We start from the raw sequence: 21402 nt of genomic DNA on the forward strand, positions 1-21402 counted from the left end.
CCTCAGAGCAGGCACACATTCAAGTTCCATTGCAGCACTCACACACAGACACCAAAAACATATATTTTTTGAAGTATGAGCCCCTTTTTCCCTTTAATTGCTATTTCTGGCTAGCACGGCCACGCTCAAACACCTCACCCAATGCTTCTGCAATGGATTAAACTTACTTACTTACTTACTTCACTTTCGCACAGACAACGACGGATGGAGAGCCCTCAATGCTGTGGAAACAGATGCCTGGGTTTGCCTGCAGCAGTGGGAATCTGCATCAGGCAACAACAACCAGCACAACTACAGTCACACTCACAGACTGAAGGGAACAGGGGATGGACTAACAGAGGTTCCAGGCTTTAAGTTGGTGGCAAAATTCCAACTGAAGCCCTGCACTCAAAGCCTTCCAATCATGTGGCTTCTGCTAAAGGAAGGAGGAACAGCATCGAGGCTTCTTTATGGTGCAGGAAAGTGAAACAACTTTTAACCTACCCAGATCCTGACGCACAGCTCTGATAAGGAGCCCCAGCTGTCGTCATGCTATAAAAGGAAAAAGTTTTCTGATTCCATTTAGAGAAGGTGATTCAGTCACACTGCACGCGCTGGCAGAGCTGTACCACCTTCACGTTACTGAAGTCCTCAGTTATTTCAAGTGCAGCCTAATAACTGTGAGAAAAAAACCCTCTTGAAAGCTGTATTTTAAGCTCTTCAGTGTCATTTCTTTGATTGCTAAGAATACTTCGCTTTTACAGCCACTATTATGCAAACGAAAGCAACACATGCTGATTCTAGTTTATTAGTATTTAGCTTATTTTAATGTGTAAAGCACTACGGCACGGATCTGGTATGCGAGTTGGTTATTTAAAGTTTTCTCACAGTGTACACAAAAAGCAGCTGTACTACAGCTTTTGTTTGCTTAAATTAATCACCGATTCCATGCTTGTCAGAGAAGGTTTCGCTCTGGAGAGAAGCAGCCAATCCTCTGCTGTGTCCAGTCTGCAAGTGATTCTGTGCTACCTGCAAGGAGACTGGGGCCAGAAATGCAACATCAGCAATCCCCAGCCATGCTCAACAGCAGACCCTCAAACCCTGCTCCTCTTTCCAAAAGGTTCAGGTCCTAGAAAGAAACACAAGAGCTTCCCTCTGCCAACCATCCACTTCGAACGGCATGCTGGCACATCCAGACGTGGATTCAGCAACCTCCAGTGCTGACATGTGGATCATTCCAGTTAACTCACGCTAACAGAGATTACTCACACTAATAAAAAATGATTCAGTACTTTACTGACAATGGCAATCACTGTGGGCAGTTGCCCCGGGGTATGAAATTAAATGAGTAAATTGCAAGTCCCACTGTAAATATGTACCTTTAATGAATTTTTTTTTCCTCTGGTTAAGCTGTTTTAGAGGAAACCTAGCTCCATTTGTAACATCTCTATTACTAGCATTTACATACTAAGAAAAAGGCTTCTCGCTCTCGACAACAAAATTTCATCATGTATGGATCATGAAACTAAGGAAGCTGCCTCCTTGTATTCATCAGACTTCCAGCAGCATTTTATCAGCCTCTTTATCACATCACTGACAAGCCAGGCAGCTCAGACAGTCACAAATTCATGGCTGCTATGCTGTGCGCTCCTGAGAGGCACAAATAAGTCATCACATTTGTTTATGAAAGCACACTCAGAGTTTCCTACCTATTAATGTCACGGCTTCCAAAACTGCATCCATTTTGTGGCTGACAGCTATTTTAGGTATTTTAAAGAAGTTTATGTTCTGGCCACTACGCCGACAGAGAAGGCAGCGCTGGGCAGATCCGTCCCCACCCACGTGCCATCAGCTCTGCCAACTGCTCCCAGCACCATGGGCATCCTGCTGCCTGCTCCCAGCTCCATCTCTCTGCAGCCTGGCACGGGGCTAAAACTTCCACCCACTCTAACACTGCTCATCACCGCCCTGGCTTAGGGGGCACGTCGGGACCTGAGGAGAGCAGCTTGGTTCAGCTCGGTGAGGTTAACATGCAGTTATTCCATGGAACAGTGACTTTATGCTGCCTGGCATCCTAGAATGGCCTGGGTTGCAAAGGAGCACAGTGCTCATCCAGCTCCAACCCCCTGCTACATGCAGGGTCGCCAACCAGCAGACCAGGCTGCCCAGAGCCACATCCAGCCTGGCCTTGAATGCCTGCAGGGATGGGGCATCCACAGCCTCCTTGGGCAACCTGTTCCAGTGGAGAAGGGGTGCAGGAGGTCCCGTTGGCAGCCCTCAGCCCATTTCCGTGAGGCTCCCGGTCCCACGAATCCCTCCCTGCCCCACACTTCTCCTTTCACAGCCCCTTCCTTCCTGCTCCCTCCATGCCAGCCAGTGATAGTGCTTCAGGAAACAGCCTGCCTGCCTCAGCTCATCATTTTAGTGCAGTCTGCCCTCGGTGCCTCTGCTCTACTCCAGCACATCGCTCTGTCTGACCTATTTACAGGCACAAATGCAACCAATGACATACAGAAAAGGAATCTTTTTCCATGCTGGCATCATTAAAGACTGGCTACATCTGTTTCACCCAGGTGCTCAGTGCTTGCTTTGCAAGTGGAACTGAACAGTAAAAAGTTGCTTTAGAAAAAAAAAAAAACCCTAAAAATTCAATTACACCTGAGAAGCCTAGTATTAAAAGAAGACAAATTTACTCTAGCATGTATCAGCCAAGACAGAATCAGTCATTAATATTACACGACTTACCCACCAGCTTTCTAAGTTTATTCTTTTCTAGCACATGCATTTTTTATGTGCTACTAATAAAGACACTCACAGGAGCAAAATACGGATGTCTAATGTCCAAAATGTCACCAGCATGTAATAACTGCACACAGGCAAGGAGGGAGCGCTTAACCACTCTATGGTTCTATGAACTTCTATGAGAAGAGCACTGGAGGAACAGCTGGTAAGAGGCAGAAGATACTGCACTGCCTTTCCTCAACACAAAGAAGTGAAGCTTTGCCACACTGGGCACCCGGCTTGACAAAACACTGAAGCTGATAACGTGAGAAACAAAACCCACTCAAGGTCACCCAAAGAACACAGAAACTGAGCGTGAAATCTGTGCTCATGGGTCTCGCTGCTAGCCAAAGCCCTCTGCAGGTTTAGGAACTTGCCACTGAGCGATGTGATGGCTCTTGGCCATATCACCAAAAGTGAATGATGTCATTTTGCACTGCTTTCTATCAGAGCCATGCTCTCAGCTGAACTAACCTACCATGTATTCATCCAGATTCAAGACATTTAATGCATGTTCCTGGCTTCCCAACCCCTCTTCCTGACCCGCCTCAGCCCTGCAGCTGATGGCAATGCAGCTGTCCTACCGCACAGAGCACAGCTCCGCAGCCATTTAAGCAGCTTTGACTAATCCTGACAAAACACACCTTGTAACTTAACTGTACGACGTGCCCATCTGTGCCTGCGATGCTTTGGATACCTCCATGTGAATTCAGCAAGGCTTAATGAGTACTGAGGACTTGAAGACAGACGTATCTGTGTTTGGCGAATGGCAGCAGCCCTCCATGGCAGCTGCACCCAGAGGCTGAGGCATGCAATAACCCAGCCAGAGCAGAGAGCTTTCTGGCCACATTTGTTCCCCAGCCCTGCTCCACATCCAGCCCTGCAAACAGAAGCAGACAGGCAGGAGCAGGAATCGCTTCCAAAAAACTCAAAGGAAACCCACAGGAGCATCTCTACTGAAAGCTCCCGCCTGTTTCTGCACTAAGAAAAGCAATTTTAGGCAACTCATCACAACACAAAGAACTGAATACCTCACCCCGAAGACAACACGCAGTTTCCTCTCCATGCAGAGGTTCTGGGGTGGATATCGGACACTCAGTGCTGTTACAGTCTGTAATTAGAATCTTTTCCTATAATTAGTATACAGTTACCACCTTCTGCTAATTCAGTGTACTTAACCAGCAAACAAAGGAAACAATTGTGTTGCTAGAGTGCAAGGCACAAGGGTACAGCAACTCCTTCAAGTTGCTGCCATCAGAAATCCTGGCTTCTCAAACTCACAGAGCAGACTTGGGAAAGCAAAGCCCATGAAATGACACCAGTCTGCAGCCTGTGGTGGGTTCTGGGATGATCAGAGCAGCAGAGAGTAATGGACACTGTAAGCACTCCTTGCAGGGAAGCTGACCTGGCTCCAGGAGCCAGCAGTCCTTTTAGGAGGAGGGAAGGCAGATCCCTATGGCAACGGCACACTTAGGAGATGCAGCACTGCTCAGCAGGCTGTGCCAGGAGCTACAGCCCTAACAGTGCAGCCAGGGAACCGTCCCTCCGGCCATGAAAGGCTTTTAGCAAGAAGATGAGTGCGTTTCCGTTTGCTGTGATTTCCAGTAACAAGGAACTGATGTCCCAGTGGACACCGAGGATCTCGATAGCAGGAGCTACTCTCAAAGCCTTAATTGCATTCTCTTGTCGCAGGGCTTAAGCACCTGAAAACCTACAGAAGCAAAGAATGAAAGCTACAGTGAAGGGAGGGCCAGGAGTTACGAAGGCTCACTCAGCTTGTATGGGAATGCCTCAATCACATCACATTACAGCAGAAGGCTGCAGGGGCAAAGGAGCTCTGAGTAACAGTGTGCTGGGACAGCAGCAACATGACATTTGGGGCAGGAGGGAACAGAGACTTAAATAAACGAGAAAATGTAACATGAAGGGCAGAAAAGAGTGAAAGAGGAACCATACTCCAAAGAACACTTCAGAAATACCTATACTTCAATGTCAGCAGCACCCAAGGAACAGGCAGCCTATGTAAAAACGTGCATCACAACGGTTAAGCAGCCACAAACTCCAAGCTTACCAGATAGGAAGAAGAGACAGCTTAGAAACTGCCATAAAATAGGACTGTTAATTTTTGCTCTAATTCTAACTTGCTATTATGAATTGTCACCAAAATAACCATTTTGTTGGCGAGTATTTTGGAGAATGCACCTTGAGCCACATCACAGACTTGCTTTTATGAAACTTAACAACACCGGGTGGGTTGCAGTCACTTAACTCACAGATAACACTCGCCCATAGCTGAGGTGAACATTAAGAACAGCCAGGTCCATGTCATGAAGCTCAGGTTGAAGTGAAATCCAAAGCAGAACAGCTACTGATGAAATGCGTGTTATGAAAAGTAGGGTAGCACACAGTAATATTTCCAGCTCCTCATGCACACGGCTGAATTTTAAATTAATTGTAACCACACATGAAAAAGACCTGGGGCTTGCTGCAGAGAGCTGCAAGAACATCTGCTCAGTGTGCAGACGCTGAAAGGCAAAGGGAGCACTGGGATGCTCGGATGCAATGGCAGAAAGCCATGCCAGAAGTACCAACGTCACAGCAGAACCAAGGATCAGAGATGTTGCGTGCCCCAAGTACAGCATCCCGCATCAACTGCAGGAAAAAAGGCAGCAGAAAAGAAGTATCAGATGTAGGGGAAGGCAGCAACGTGAAGGTATGCCAAAAATAAAGGCAGCCTACACAAGAGATGAGCATAAGGGGTAATGATGCATGAAACAAAATAGGAAAAGCCATAAAGCGAGGCTGTCTTCTCCCCACCCCTCGGAGAGGAGCTGGAGCAGAGAACAGAAGCAAAAGGTATCAAGGTGCCATTAAGGCATTAAGCTCTTCTGTCGGAAGCCAAAATGTTTTTTTGGCTGAATACAGCATCTGAAGCTCATTCAGTGATAGGATCTCGATGCCCTACTTGTTACCTTTTTAACCAGGCGAAAAAAAAGCCTAAATGGAGATTAAATAATACATGAGGGTTTTATCTAAAGCTTAACTGCTCCAGTAAAGCTTTCATCACTAGGATCTTCCTTGCCAAGAGTTTCTTCCCCTGCAGGCCATACTGTTGGACTTCAATCAGAAGTCATTCATTTATGCCACTTTGTTCCAGTTCTGCCTTCTACTAAGATGCACCAGAGGCCTTTTCCTACCATGAGCGTCGGTCAAAAACTGCGATGCTACCACACGGAGCATTCATTTGAGGCAGCAGAACAGGTTTACACACAGAAAAACATTCATTTTCCTGGGAAAAGGTTCCCCACAGCTGACCCCTGAGAGAAGACACTATTTGGTTTTCCCTTTTTATGCCATCTTCTGTTCAAGAGCCTTAAACATTAATTAAGTCCAACAGCCTTCAGAGATGTCAGCACAGCTATAAAAAGGTTTCAGAACAGAGCGGCCACTGAAGGAACTGGCATCTGATCAAACTTTTAAGAGCTACACTGCCTGCTCTATGAATAAACGAAGGAATTATCAGGTTCTGAACGTCTGCTGCAGCTCTTGGTGCCTCCTGTACATACTAGCAGCCCCATTTTGTGGATTTGGTACTGAAAGTGGAATGAACCTAAGGGAATGCTAGCAGCAAAACTACGCAAATTCAATTCCATACCTTTGCCAGAAGATTAACCTTCTTCAGGCAATGTTTTATATCTACCTGGGAAGAAACTACAAGCTGCCCAAAATGCTAAGAGGTGATTCCAGTTCCTCATCACCACAGCACACAACGTTTGTGTGACAGTTCTCAACAGCAGCGAGCTCAGAAGAGCCATTATTTTGTACTAGTGCATTGTAAGCACATCTTTCTGAGAACCTCCGTGAATGAAAGCAGCTCTCCCATAGATGAGGGAATATCACCACCAACAAAGCAGCTCCTGATTCAATATTTTATCATATGGCCACATCAGCCCCAGAGCCTAGGGTGCTCAGAGCTCCAGAAGTCCCTGGAGCATAGCAGGGCACTGCTGCTGCAAGAAGGGGACAGAGGTGAGAAAAAATGGGATGAAAAATATCCTTTGTGGGTCTTACCAGTACATATATATAACTGGAAGTAGCATAAAGGCCTCACAGGGATCTGTAAAGAGCCCCTGGATTTTACATGCAGCTCCCACTATCTGAAAGGGCAGAAAACCAGTGCAGGAGCTGTGCTGAACTGCTCTGTATCAAATAAGCACCCAGCTTCATGACTGCCTGATCACTGTATTCCTGGCACTGAGGAATCATCGCTTTGGGAACTGCAAGTACAACAGGCAGCTCCTTGTGCACAAACAGCCCCACTGGAGCAGAACAAACCTAACCCAGCCAAACTTCAGCATCCTGGGACTTGAAAGCAATCCCACCAAAATGACCACAGAAATCAGCTTGTGCAAACTGACACAGAAGCTCCAAACCACCAGCACACAGCCACCGCTGAGCAAATGGAACCACGCCTTGCCCAGAAACAAACTTCTGCAGAGACACACGGCGCTTACCGTGCCCAAGATAAGGCACATGCTGCTTGTCTGGGGCTTCTAAACAAAAGAGCTGAGCTCCTCGCAACACAGCAGCCACTATTAGCAGCTGGGCAGCCAAGGGCACCTATCCTTGCAGGCACATGGATGGCCACGTGCCTTTGGGGTCCCACCGGGCAGCGCAGAGCCCAGCTGCCTCATGGTCAGCCTAGAGCACCTCAGGCTTTGGGCTCTCCCCTCAGCAAGCCAACCATGCAGGTCTGGATGCTCCAGCAGCCCGGTGAAACTTCTGCCCACACGGGAATCCCAGACCTCCATGTTGATAGCACCAGGCACCCCTGAAATAGCACTCAGGTTTTATTAGGACATTGCAGGTACCACAGACTGCTTTTCACCCCACCAGACACAGCCTCCTATCTCCCAAGCCCAGCTGGCAGGACAGCCACTCCCATCGCTCCCCTGTTCGGTGGCAATGAGGCAGCTGGAGCTGCCATCCCCCCCGCCCCACAGACATCCCAGCCCATCACATCCCCAGCTCCACCCTCACTGCTGTGCCACTGACGCACAGCCACCACCGCAGCCTTCCTCCAGCCCTGTGCAGGCACCCAGCAGCCAGCCTGCAGGCAAGGACGCTGCTCATGCCGGCTCCTCTCATAGCAGCTACCCAGAAGCTCCACGGCAGCACGGCCAAATTGATCTGCTCCCCATAAGGGATTTGTGTAATCATTAAGATGACCCCCAAGATAGTTTTGAGTCCCCAGCACTGGGTTATATGCATGGAGAGTGCAGGAGCTGCCATCCAAGCTCTGGCAGCAGGTAGCATCTGGTGCTTGGGAAATGAGTCATGGCACGAAAATCCCCTCTATTTTCTAGGAACCAGTTAGGCAGCCAATGGCTGCAGCAATGATCTGAGTGGGCAAACACCCACACGAACCAGCAGAAATATCCTCTTTTCATAAACAGACATTGCACTGGGTATATTGGCTGCAGATTTCACGTAGAAGAGATTGCAATTTGGAAAATCACCTTGGGAATGGGAAAACATCATTCAGATTCATTCAAAGGCAACATACATTTCATTAAGATGCACTAAGGACTGGGATAGATAAACCAATTTAAATAAATTAAATGAATTGGAGGACATTTTGAGGGAGGAAAGTAAATGTCCAGCAGAACTTTGACACCCCATAGCACATGCCTACAGTAACTGTATCACCTCCTGCCAAACCTGTCTCTTCCCCAAACTTCAACCAATCTCAGCAACCCCCAGCCTCAATCTTACAGTGATGAGGGATTCAGCTCCCTTCGACCTTCCAGTTTCTCCCCACCCCAAAGCACCACCTCATTTACTACAAGCACAAGGGACAATTCCACAGCTGCAAAGAAAACAGGAGGATACCAGAGGCACATGAGAGTTCATGCACTCTTGGAGCACTGAGATACATTTTTGGTTCTGTCTTCTAATTCGATAACAAGAGCTCCAACACCTCTGTACTAGTCACAAACTAATAACACTTCCAGATCAGCCCATGGGCTCCTAGAATTACCCGTAGGCTGTAGGCTCTCCGTCAGAGAGCGCGAGATGACCTTCTTGAATTACCAGGACTGATAAAAATCCAGTAGGACAAGAGAAATTCCATCTTGCTTTCGAATGCCTAGAAGTCACATCCTCGCCTATCAGCGGAGTGAACTCCAAAACCCACCAAGAACAAAATGTTACTGCCCTAACCCTGAGCTATATGGAGCTTACAGAAGATCAGCTATGCTCCATTGATGACTGGAAAAAGCTTTAAAAGCCTCAGGTTTGGAGTACAAAAAACTATGCTCACCTAATAACAGTCCGTAAGAGTAAATAAGGGTTTACCTTGAGTGACTCCCAGCCTGGGCTGGGCTCCCTGTACAACCACAGACAAGTCAGTAGCTCTCCCAAGTCAGGACTGAGCACAAACCAAAACGCACCTTTCTACACAGCTTAACCCCACACAGCACCACAGACGGATGGTTTTTAATGCTGCCGTAACAAATTAGCAGCAGTACCTCAATTAGGTCAGAAGTCAACAGCTGAGCACTGGATATTAGCACACGCGTTTAATTAGCACAGCAACCAGAAGTATAAGAGCAAGTTCAAAAGAATAACTGGAAACTTTCACTCCATTACAGAAGTTGCTTATTGTGTCTGAACTCAGTGCTGTAAGCATGAGTTGTGTGGTCAGCCCCATCACCTGCTACAGCACACACGTGCACTGCGTCAGTACACACAGAACCCCCTCAGCACTATCAGACTGTGATTTTACAGACGTGTTTTCCTTAACAGATCCCCCATCAGGGGATTTTCGGGTATCCCCTGATGGAAAGAAGGAGCTAGAGCTCTCTGCAGATGCTTGCAGAGGATTTGGGGGTTGTGTAACTGGTAGCAGTGAAGGCAGAGGCACGCATCCAATCAGCATATAGCTGGTCTCAGTTCTGATGGAGGTAAAATATATATCAGTATTTCCCTTCCAGAAGAAACCTGGCTTCTAATTGCAAAGCAGCACTGATTCAATCCCAAAGCAGACTCAAAAGATGACAGCACAACCCCATTAATACACCCAGTGCCTTGTCCCTAGCTGTAATCAGTACTGCAGAGATGGGATAAAGATGCAAAATCTGAATATGATAATCAACATTTCTACCCATGTAAAGCCATTCAAATCCCAGGTCGCTCCTGACTTCCAAAAACCCAAATCCAAATTATCTGAAGCAACAGGAGAGTGCAGTAGATGGGGAGGCGGCAGCAGCTGTGTTTCTCCTTTCCAGCAAAGGGACACCTGCCTATTAAAATTCTGCTAATACAAGTGTGTAGAACTGAAGCACAACTATGTATATTGTATCAAGTGTGCCTACAACACTGCCTGATTTTCCTCTTTATAAAGGTAGAACTGCAGCCTTGTAGGTAGCTTCATGTTTTATGGAGGGCAGCACTCCCCACAGAGCGCTCTCCTATGCTGCCCCTCTTCCCCTTTTCCAGAACACATACAGCACCAAAGTGATTCTCAATAAACCAAACTGAAGTCATCTCCTAAGTCCTTCACTTTAAAGACCATCACCTCTCAGCAGTGGGCATCATTCACACCTCTGGTCAACAGGTGACAACAAGCCTTGATTTTTCATGCCCATTACTGCTATCTGAGCCCTACCCAGGAACACCAGACAACTTCCACTGCACATCAAGAATAGCACAGCAGGTAATCGTCCCACAGTTTGCCACGTGGATACCCTCCAACCAACTGCTATACAGTACATACCATCAGTGAAAATGATGTCAGCAGTGTGAAATAGTTTCCAAGCCTATAACTTGGGAGGACCAAGACTGAAAATTAGTACCTGAGCAGAGCATAGGAAGCCTCACCACTGCATAAAACTGTCGGAGTATTCTATCATCAAATACGGGCAAGCGCCCATCTGCAGCCTTTTCATCCATGCATCCAACCCAAAAACTAAGGGCAAAAGGATCCAAGTGCTCATCCCAGATCAGCACCCCAAATACCCGCATCCCAACAGCTGCTATCAGCAGCAGCCAGAAGAGCACGGCCTTAGTGAGAGGGAGAGATAAGCTCACAGTCAAAACACCACCAAATGCCCTGTAAATCTCAAAGCGTGACCCAAGTCAGCTGCTAAACAAACCTGACAGATGTTAAAGGCTACAGAAACCAGTGTCCTTCACTGGTGTTAGCTGGTGATAGCTGCGCTATCTCCCAAAACAGGCACGGACAGAGAGCGCGCTTAAGGACAAGGAATGAGATGACCAGCACAAAAAGTAACTGCACCACACTCAGCCCAAGCGCATTTCTGAGTGCCAAGCAAAACAGAACACCGCTAAAATGAACTGCAAACCAGTAACGTGCTCAGAAGCTATTCAAACATACACACAGCAAAAATGTATTTGTCTTCTGATACGCAGCTGTCCTTGGAAGTTCTGGGGGGTTGGGATGTGGGTTTAAGGCAGTCCCAACACAGCCAGCAGAGCTTCTCAATTAGCTACCGTAGGATATACGCACCGGCAGACCAAGTTTGGTGTTCAACATATCCATGTGAACCACCAGAGGTTTCTTGATTCAATTCAGTAAATTGACATATAATTTAGGAATGAGGATAAAATATTAAACTGCTTCTGAAAACAGAGGAATATGCCCTGATTACTATACAGAGATTCTGGAAAAGCTACAAGGAATCTAGCTGCCATTGTACATACCTCTGTCTTGCCCAGCAATGTCATTCACGCCCTGTACTTCTTTCAGACTTAGTTCAGTGAATGAACTGCTCTTGAGGGAGAGGAAAATGACAGTGAGAGCAGCAGATCCTTCAAAATCAACATGAAAGGAGGTGCTTTAGCAATAGAGGGAAAACTCATACCTGGGATGCACCTTTTGTGTTGACAGAGGAAACCATGCTCTGCCTTCAGACTTCCACAGCCAATCCAAGTCAGCATGAGAAAGCCCAAGTCAGCAGGACTCAGAGTTGCTGACTTTTGGTAAGCATGAATGGCACATAATATAGGGGGAGAGGCCAGGAAAGCATTGCTGAAGGCATTTAAAAAAAGAAGTGTTATTTTTAACACCACATTTTAAGACATCGAGGCCCTAAAGCAAAATGGTTAGAACATTTGCTTCCATCTGTGTTCTGATAGTGCATGAAGAGTTTTCAGAGGTTGGGTACGCGAGGCCAGTACAGCAAAAGAGGCAGATCCCAGGAAGGGAAGCTCACCTACAACAAACCAACACAGGAGGGGTGAGTTTATTCATCCATTATGCTGAAGAGCTGGAAATGGAAACATCCTGTACGGCCCTTTTCAGGTCAGCGTGAGTACACACAAAAAACCCAACAAAAGATTCACTCTCACAGTGAGCGACTGGAAAGCAGACTGGTGGAAACTGATGGTATCTTCCACCTCCCCTCCCTACCCATAAAACGTCCCTATAACTTGCATTGTTGCATGGTTTTGCAAAGAGGGAGCAAAGTCAGATCCAGATCCACTCCTTTGACTTTTCTCCTTCACTGAAGCTTCCGTGCTTTTCCAACCACAGAGGCTGATCTGTGAGGTCCCACCTTTCCTGGCAGTCCCTACCACGCTTGTGTCCTCAGCTATGGACGTGCACCTGCAAAATTAACAGCAGGTAGAAATGCTTGCAAAATACATCATGCCCACTGCCACAGCCTTGGAGGCCTATAAAGGCTTAAAAATGAAAAGAATAATCTTTAAAACAGACTGACAGCCTCATTTACCAAACATTCTGGTTTGAAAAAAAAGAGGAAAAAAGAAAAAAAAGAGAAGATTAGAAGATTCACATTCAGGAGGAGTTAGAAGCTAAAAATAACCAGCCAGCTGCAATTCCCACCTTATGTGGCCAGGCAGAAGTGCTTTGTTCTCCCCCTCCCCAAGCACACACATGCTCACTTCCTTCTTCATTGCAACATCAGAAGCTGAACTTGATGCTAACAAGCCACAAAGTCCTGCCCAGAATTTAAAGTCACGCCCCAGTGGTTACACAAAGCTCTTCATACAAGGAAAAAAAAATAAAATAAAAATCAATGTACTCAACTTCAGTTAATATTTTAATCCCCAAGACATTCGGACTGCTCACAGATCAGAACAGTAATTTTCATTCGAGGCTCCCTCTACTCGGATGTCTCATTAAAAAAATAACAAACCATGAAGTAACCCAGCTCAGTGCACAACGCGAGCTCCTTTAGCTAACTGCTCTGTCATACAGAGACCAAACCTTCCCGAACACGCAACTTTTAGGTATATTTAGTCTTCACTTTTTTCCTAAAAACATAAAAAGGGAAGGCAGCAGCAGTGGGCGGGGAAGAGAAAAAAATAAACCTAGGCTGATACAGAAGTAAAATTCAACTGTGCAGGAGACATGCTGCTCCTAAAAGGAGGTCCCAGATAGCACAGTAGATGTACAAAAGAAGCAACGGGCCTCCAGAAGGCGAGCCCAGCTTCCAGTGCAAAGCAATGTGTTCCTCTGTGCCCTGCCTGCTCACAGAGGCAGCGTGCACTTATGAACAGAAAAATCCCAGCTTGTCCCCCTGAGAGAAAGCAGAAAAAGTGGCATACATCAGTCGTTCGTGCTGCAGTACTGAAAAACACAACTCAAACCTCCCTCAGCCCAGGAGATGGCTCTGGGCAATGAAGCTCCATCACCCTCCAGAGGGATGCCACTTGTCACGTATCAGTAGCACAGGAGCTTACTGCAGGTAAATGCAGCTCCTTGGCCTCTAAGCGACCACCAAGGACAAAAGCTTAGGTTTAAATACCATTTTACTTTATTTATTATTAATTAAAAAAAAAACCCCACAAAAAAAACACCACCACAAAACAGCTCTGTGCGAGCTTTGCAACAGCTTCCTTAGATCAGCCTTCCACCAGAGGAGGTAGAATGCCCTGCAAACCCCTTCAACCAACTGTACCAGCAAACACATGTGGTTGTGCAGTGCTGGCAGTCAGCACTAGGAAGTTCCTTATGCCAGGCTGCCAAGATAAGAGCCATAACTGCAAGTCCACGGCCTCACCAGCCCCTGTGCAGCTTTCAAGCTGCAGGAACACAAACCCATACAGATACAAAGGGAGCTTCATCCAGATGCTTGGCCTTCAGCTGAACGTACCAGGAGCCCTTAACTTACAAAAAGGCAACACAAACAAAGCTTTCTTTAAAGCAAGTGGGAAGACAGAGATCACAAACGTGAAAGCTCTTCGACTTCCTCCCTCTGCACTCTTGAGACTCACCCACATCTGCACCAACAACAGCTGCAGGCACCCTGTGGATGGGGAGGCCCTGCCACCAGCAGCCAGCTGTCCTTTCCCTGCCGTGTTTTCCTCTTCACACATCTGCCACAAACTCCCTGGATGGCTGTGGAAGCCAGGTGTGCTTGGCAATGGCAAGGTTTCTGCTGCACTGCACTGCACTGCTTACTGAAGAGCTGTCCTCTTTTGCATCCATACAACTGGCTGTTGGAAGAAAACTGGTGCTTCCTTTCTTGATTGCAGGCCCATTCTTACAGACTCCAAGTAATCCTCACCTCCCAGGAACACACAGGATTGAGCACTTAGAAACAATTTTTCACCTGTGCCCCAGCGCACAGTGCCAATCCCCAGCATTTTTAAAGCCACTGCATACCTACAGCATGAAATAAAACTGCATTTGTCAGTATCTGTTTGCTTACTTATCATCCAGTCAATACTGGCAGTGCTTACAAGACAAGCATTTTGCTTTTGTTTTTCCCTACTTTTTATGGCAGCGATATTTTCCTATGTAAGCTATAAAACTATGAATGTGCAACGAAGTATGTCAGCCTTCCAAAAGAGCCCTTCCTTATGTTACCAAAGCTGAACATAAATTTCCTTCTAAAAATGCAGGTGCAAATATTGTATGTGAAGTTCCAAACTTGGGTCTCCTATAGAAGAAAACTTCAGAAAATGAGGCAAAACATGAGCAAGAAGGGGATTTCCCACCCAAGTCTTCCAGTGCAACCTGCAGTCCCTGACAGTACATACGCTTCCAGCCCAGGCTCATGCAGAAGAAATGGAAAGCAAAACCTCCCAACTAACTCAGCAAGTCAAACTGAGCAATGCTATGGGGCTCTTCTCTGTTTGTTTTCCCAGATCACTGCTGCTGCAACTGAGCAGTATGGCAGCCTCCCAGCCCCATCCTCTTTCCACATTTGAACTTTCACATCCCAAGTCCAAGGGTTTGCTGCACAGTATGGATATTCTGCAGCTGGATCAGCTTCCTGCTGACACCAACCTGAGCCCAAACAGCTCAGCAACACAAAGGAGAAGCTCCAACAGATGGGTTTTCATCAACACCTGCACCAGCTTGAATTCATCCTAACTTACAGCCTCATGAATTCAATGTCAGTTTCACGCTCCCAAAATGCAGAACCCTTTGCTCCTGAAGCATGAGTGTCAGCGGGAACCTGACTTTCTATTTTAATCAGTACAATCTGTCAAGTTGCAGACAACAGTTTACATACATCACAAAGAGATGAAACCCCACAGGCAAATAAAACTAAGGATAGAGTTAGGCCTCACATTCAAAGGCTCTGTCTTGAGTTGAAGTACAAGAGCACAGTGCCACTGAATTTTAAGAAAGTTATTAAAGTTTAATAGCATGAGATATCTGGCCTTCCCTAGAATAGGCTTTCTCCTTTTCTTGCACAGTTGCTTGTTACTATGCTCACTGAAGGGATACGATTCTACTATCAAATAAACTAAAAACCATAATGGGAACGTCTGCACAAAAGTGTCAGTTTGTCAGAAGACAGCCTGAGCCTGAAGGCTGGCAAATCTTATGAGGTTTTTACATCCGCTTTACACCTCTTAATATCAGGTAGCAGAATTTATGTGTTGCCCAATTGAAAACTGAACAAAACAGAGAAATTCCTAAGTGAGAACATGGCAGATAAAGAGGAAAATTTCAGTGGAATATATAAGACTGCTTTCGGCAAGAAGGCGCTGAGGGCTCGCTAGTGGCACAATAAGCAGTTGTGCCATGTCAAGCTGCCAAAATTCACTGAGGCTACGGCCTGACCTGCATGCAAATCCATTCGCGAAACAGAACTGAAGAGCTCCGGGTGGATGCAAACCTCAGTGCATCCTCTTGGGTCCTGCTCCACAGCTCCGGTACTGCACCTATCCTGGGTAATTGAGGGTGAAGCAGGAGCAGCCACTATCATCTCTTCAGCTATTAAGGCTCCGTAATGAACGCTCTAACAACAAGCCAGGTGGAACCAGCCCTCCCCTTGCGAGGGCTTCAGCCATAATAAGCCCCTTGAACATTCCTGCAGTGTTTTCTGCAGATCTCACAGCATGAGGCTACTGACTGTGCTCTCACAGTCTTCCGAGGCAGCGATTAGTCAACATTTTTTTCCCCTCCATTTAAATACAGATAAAAAACACCGAGGCAGAAAGCTAGCAAACGATCACCCCGTGGATACACAGCTGAGTGTTGGCATGCAGAATCCAGATCTTCCAGATTCCAGACCCGTCACCAGCCAAGAGGCCATCATTACCAAGAAAGAAATTAGTTTGCTCTTATAAATAGCGTTTGAATACGAGTCTTGCTGAGGTATCTGTGAGCAGCTGACTTCACACACAGCAGAGCCATGAGAGCAGGGTAGCCTCCTGCTCTCCATTTCTGGGTCTGGGAGCCCTGGGGTGGGCCCAGCACACCGAGAAGCAGGAAAACTGATGAAAAACCTAAACTGCCCTTCTAGAAACACCTGTCGCCCAGGAAAAAGGGACAACACACAAGATTCAGTCAGCAGTTTCTGTCCTGCTTTACTCTGATGTGATGGCTGCAAGGCACACCTGAGATGCGCCCCCATCTCTGGTGATCGTTGGTCGGCTTTCATCATTTGAACTGCTCCCATTGGATATCAGGCATTTCTGAAGCTCTCAAACACAGATTCTGATTTGTGACACATCCACGCGGTGCTACAAAGGCGCTGTGCTGGCTTACAGCTGCTACCATAGCAGCAGGCCTGCTCCTGGACTGCATTTCTTGCAGCACGATGCTATCACAGAAGCTCTGCTGGGCTCAAGGCAGCCTCTGCACTCTGCTTCTGGAGAAGCCCAACCTGATTCGGAATTAAATACGCAAAAAATAAAAGAATAAAATCACTCCCATCATTACCCATTCGTTCTAGTTGTAGGTATCTGCATTACTACCTCCTGCCCTCCCTCCTGCCCCAACAACCGCAGCTCCACAACCAGAACGGGAGCTCTCCCTCGATGGGAAGAGCCAAAAATTGGAAAGCTGTCACCTCCTCTGGGGACCCTGGAGGAAGCAGCAGATGAATTCACACATGAGAAACAACTGTCCAAGTGGAAGAGCATGCTGGAATGCTTCTCATTTCTACTCCTCACTTTAGGAGAGACATAAACTCCTCCTTTATTAGGTTGTTTGCTTCACAACGAACCCAATATCTCTGCTATGAAGGAAACGTGCCTCTCCCTCTTCTGTTGGAGGCTCAGCTCTTCATGCAGAAGAGTCAAAATTCATTGCATCCTCCCCAGGATGAGGGAACTGACAGCATTAGTATGCACTGAAGCACCGCCTGGCTGCGCGGAGCGGATGAGACCTGACTCTTAACAGAGGCTGTTTCCATCCCAGCTCACATTTAGGTCTCAATTATCTTATCTGCTCCGCCACTCGCAGACTTTCCAGATAAGCCCTGTGTTTTCCCCCCTCTTTTGAAAGAAGCTTAAAGTTCAGATCGAAACCTCAACCATCGCTGACTTCAAAAACGCTATAGCCTGAAATAAATTTTAGTTTAATAGTTTTGAAACATATTCTCTACCCAGGTTGGAACAGAAACCCAGAGCTAGTTGATAGGCTATGTGAGTTTTAATAGAGGCAGTACGTTCTGCAAGCAAAGAGGCAATATTTTCCCAATTCCAGTCTGCTCCCATCGTTTAGGTCACCGAGCAGTTCATCTGAAGTTGAGAAACTGCCTAAGAGCTGGGAGGGGAAAAAAAGCCTGTCTTCCTTTTCCAATCTGTGACTAAGAATGAGGCAAGCAAAGGGAGGATCTGAGATCCTGAAGGTGATGGTAACAAGAGGTCATTAGTTAATTCCCTCAACTATAGATAACACTTCCTGTTATTAAATAAGATCAGTTTGTAGTGATGTCAGTTTCTTCCCCTCTAATGGTTACAGCACACTGAAATTTCAGTCAGAATAAGTAAACGCAGAACAAACCATAGCAGTCCCAAATTTGCCATGAAGTCATTAATTAAATCATTGTGAAAAAGCTCAATAAATGCACTCCTGCAACCAGGGACTAATGATGAGTATTACTGCAGCACCTCCAGTATGTCGCAGTGAGCACTACAAAGTCATGGCCAAAGTGGTGCTGATATTACGATCACCTGAAAGATGAATAGTTAAGAAATGCAGGAGAGCTCCAGGAAACCAAGGGCTGGAAGTTGCAGCCTCTACCTGCCCTTCTGCACACTTTCCCTGGTGCACTGGAGGAACCAAGGTGAGCATTTATTGCCTCCACCCACAGCACTGAAGAAAAGCAAACCTCCCTCAGTCATACGAAGACTGAAGAGAAGGAAGATGCTCTGGCCAACGAAACAGGAAGAAAGCCATATATTCACAGAAGGCAATGCACTCAGAGCTGTGTTAGTAGCACAAACAAATCACAGCTCCCAATGAGTTCATACATTTTGCTGCACCGCAACAGCAGCAATCACTGGTTTTATAAGAGTGCTGTTTTCATTTAAAGGAGTTATTTCAGAATTTAGCGCCACAACGTCATGCATCCAACACAACCCAGCAGCCTGGGCTGTTTACAAAGCTTTCTGCTCAGCGTTAGACTGAAAATCCAAACTTTTTGCTGTGTAATAAATCAAATGAGCGCTCTGTGTCCCACATTTCTCAGCAGTGCCATATGCTCCGTTACGAAGAAGGAAAACATCATCTCAACATGAATCATCAGTGACCATATTCTTGTAAATCTGGCTTGAACACAGCGTGCAAGGTCAGCCCCAAGTCAACCTGCTCAATTTCACGCCACATTCTGTGCAAAGCACTCTCAAATCAATTACTTAAAGCAAAGAAATAGAAATTTCATGGAGAAGCTGAGGATAACATTTGCAGCACTCCAGAAGCTGAGTCGCTACGCACAAATATTTGGCACGTGTTCATCAGTTCCACTTCAGTGAGAACATCCTGGTCATCAAACAGCGATGGTACCTGGAAGTCATAAAGCCTTTCATCCTAAACTGCTTAATGTATGTGGAAATGCACACACTGCACAGGAGCTGCATGCATGAGGACTCGTAGATAGCCCAGCATCACCAATAGCAAACGACAGCAGAACAAGGTGCAGCTCAGGGTGAGCTCGCTGCTCACTACAAGCTACCAATGGAGATCAGTTCACACAAGTGAGTTAGGTGCTTTAACTTTAACCCCACGCTCCAGCTGTGCCTAATCAGCGATGCTCAGAAGGACAGATTGAAATTAATACGCTGTACCAACTGTGAGAATGTCCTTATTTGAAAGCCTCTGGTAGCTAAGCAGTAAGGCATGCAACCACGTGTTCCCACATAGCTATTGGTTTCATTACATCTGAAATAAACCAGAGTCCATTCTGACCTAATATTCAGGGTGGGGAAAAACTGTAATTACATCAACATCAAGCTATTACCTGTTCAAGGGAACAAGTGCTTGCTTCATTAACAACTCGGACAAACTTGTTTTGTAAGCTCCCTATATTAAATGCGAAATTTCCCTGTCCCTACAAATTAAACTAACAATTTCTTACACAAAGGGAAAGTCCAGCAAGTGAATGCCAGGAGGAGCATGTAAACATGAAAACATCCAAAATGTCCAAATTCAGCACATCCTTTTGCCAGCCTCAGTATGACAAGCTTACCCAGGACACCTAGACAAAATCCCTTCCAGAATCTCTTTGAAATCACTATATACCTATTTGTACCAGCAGCACTCCTGGCTTTTGCAATCAGAGAGCAGATCCTTAAAGACATCTTTAACATTTCCAACAAACAAAAGACTGGTTGGATAGTTCAAGAGAATAAGTACTGCAGGTTGTATTGGAAGTGTGATCCTTTAATGCTGTGGACTGGGGCTTTAGGAAGAGTCATGGGGGCTCACGTGGCGTCACAACTAACAAGGAGGGCACTCCAATCTCCAGCAACCTTCAATGGCTCTGGAGATGGAAGACCACACCCCATTAATTTACTTTAATTTCTATTTCAACTTTCCTCCTCATTAATTAGGAGCTGAGGTTCACACAGATTACAGCTCCTGCCATGCAATCCCAATGATGACTTTAGGTGGTGCGTGCCATACAATCAAGTTCTGTGCGCTGAGATGCGGCCACAGCAGATTGAAATGAGAAGCCTGAATGTCTGCTACCTGTGAAACAGTCAGAGAGGTTACACAGGGAGAGGGATTCCCTTTTTCTTCCTTAAGACATCCGTAGATTCATCCAGAGGCAACATACACGTATGAGAGCAGCACTTTCTAAAGCACACATCACCCAATGAATCAAAAAGAAAGCTGTGATTGCAGCGAGCGATAAGAGGGCAGTGCCGGGAGGACACACAGCCACCCTCGGAAGCAGCAACGCAACCGCGCGTTCATTGCACAGCGCTCAGCCAAAGGCAATCAAATCACCCTGCTCGGGTCGACGGCCTTCAAATAAGGAAGTAGCACGTTAATAATAAGCGTGACAGCTTTTCGGCTGCTTTTCCACCCCCCCCGCGCCCACACACACACACTTCACCCCCCCCTTGTCGTGTAAAAGCACACCCACAAGAAAAAGTGAAAGCCCCCGGCTGTTGCAGGGCAGAGTGGAGCAGAGCAGCCCGTGTTCTCCCGCAATCCGACGGCAGAGGAGCGCTCCGCCGGGCCGTGCGCTGACAGACGCAACTCACCGCGCGGCAAACAGGGCACAGCGACCTGACAGCACCCGCGGACAGCGCGGAGCGATGGGGAGGATCGCAGCCCGCAACCTGACGGCGGGTGCACGAAGCAGCGAGCTGTCAGCTGCTCGTGCTCACGGTTGGAAACAAAGTTTGCGAGCAGAACGGCGCGAGCAGAACGGCGCGGTCCTCACCGCCGGCACCGCCGGCACCGCCACCCACGTGCTCCGCGGCTCCGCGCATCAAACCGACCGGCACCGCCAAAAGAACGGGACGCGGCGCTCCGCGCACCGCAGCGCTGACGGACTCTGGAAAACCCGCGAGCGGAGCCGGGCGGCGACGGCACGACGGCGGAACCTCTCCCGCCGGACTCTCCCCGCCTAACTTCCCGTCGCCGCACGGCGTCGCAGCCCCGAACCCCGCCGCCTCTCACCTGGTGCCGGCCAGCGGCCGCGGGCCACGTCCGCGCGGAGCGGGCAGCAGGCAGCGGGCGGGAGGAGGGCCGGCCCGGCCCCGCCGCTTCCTGCCACGGCCCCGCCGCCGCCCGGGGCGCGGCTCCCTGCTGCCAGGCGCGGCCAATCGCTCGGCGCTCGGCTCGTCGCCCTGCCGCCGCGCTCGCCGCGGGCGGGAAAGAGGACGGGAGTGGCATCGGCGCTCGGCCGCGCGGCCCGGCACGAGCTGAGGGCGCCTCGGCCATCGATCGCGGGG

The 21402-nt window shown here is 47.5% G+C and overlaps 1 protein-coding gene across 1 annotated transcript in view; it reads right to left on the reverse strand.

The window, feature by feature from the left end:
* LOC122168898 (serine/threonine-protein kinase TAO3-like) overlaps positions 1-21197 on the reverse strand; it is a 34910-nt gene extending 13713 nt beyond the window's left edge. Inside the window, exon 1 of the mRNA XM_042834561.1 lies at positions 21128-21197. The gene's annotated coding sequence lies outside the window, so the exon portion shown is untranslated. The remainder of the gene's footprint in view (positions 1-21127) is intronic.
* Positions 21198-21402: the final 205 nt, after the last annotated feature.

The sequence above is a fragment of the Centrocercus urophasianus genome, unplaced genomic scaffold, assembly GCF_019232065.1.
Source record: "Centrocercus urophasianus isolate 14NV4802_14NV808 unplaced genomic scaffold, USGS_Curo_1.0 seq_470, whole genome shotgun sequence".
In the NCBI taxonomy this organism is placed as follows: domain Eukaryota; kingdom Metazoa; phylum Chordata; class Aves; order Galliformes; family Phasianidae; genus Centrocercus; species Centrocercus urophasianus.